Genomic DNA, 1,115 nt, shown 5'->3' with positions numbered 1-1,115 from the left:
GGAATGAATTTACAGCATTCAGGATGGGCTGATTAATTATATTTATTTTGTAACTACCACTACCACCACCACCACTATTAACAAAAGTTCTTAAAGTGGTTTACATAGAATAATAAATAATAAATAAATAAGACTGAGTTCTGTCCCAAAAGGGCTCACAGTTTAAAAAGAAACATAAGGTAGGCAACCACCACCATTGGAGGGAAGTTGTAGGGCTCTATAGGAACGGTTGCTCTCCTCCTGCTAAATATAAAAGAGCTAACATACTGCACAGTGTAACATGCACATTATGATGTTGTAAACATGCAGGTGTGCAGTGGCACTCTTGTGTAACTGCAAAATGCATTTGCAGGGGCAATTCCCTCAGTTCCCACAGTCTACATTCCAATAAAAGGTACAATGTGTTGTAAATACCTTACATGACCCTAAGCATTTGTGCTAGGGCTGTAGCTCATTGATAGAGAACATAAGAACAGCCCTGCTGGATCAGGCCCAAGGCCCATCTACTCCAGCATCCTGTTTCACACAGCAGTGCACCAGATGCCATTGAAAGCCTACAGGCAGGAGTTGAGGGCATGCCCTCTCTCCTGCTGTTACTCCCCTGTAACTGGTACTCAGAGACATCCTGCCTTTGAAGCTGGAGATGGCCTATTCCCCTTCAACTAATAGCTGTTGATAGACCTCTCCTCCAAGAATTATACAAACCCATCTTAAAGCCATCCAGGTTGTTGGCTGTCACTACATCCTGTGGCAGAGAATTCCACAAGTTGATTATGCGATGTGTGGAAAAAGTACCTCCATTTGTTGGTCCTAAATTTCCTGGCAATCAATTTCATGGGATGACCCCTGCTTCTAGTGTTATGTGAGAGGGAGAAGAATTTATCCACTTTCTCCACTCCATGCATGATTTTATAGACCTCTATTGTGTCTCCCCGCACTCGTCTTTTTTCTAAACTAAATAGCCCCAGGTGTTTTAGCCTTGCCTCATAAGAAAGGTGCTCTAGGCCCCTGATCATCTTGGTTGCCCTCTTCTGCACCTTTTCCAGTTCTACAATGTCCTTCTTTAAATGTGGTGACCAGCATTTTACGCAGTACTCCAGGTGTGGTCGCCCCAT

The sequence above is a fragment of the Hemicordylus capensis genome, chromosome 1 (genome assembly GCF_027244095.1).
Source record: "Hemicordylus capensis ecotype Gifberg chromosome 1, rHemCap1.1.pri, whole genome shotgun sequence".
Lineage (NCBI taxonomy): Eukaryota > Metazoa > Chordata > Lepidosauria > Squamata > Cordylidae > Hemicordylus > Hemicordylus capensis.
This window is presented reverse-complemented; position numbering follows the sequence as displayed.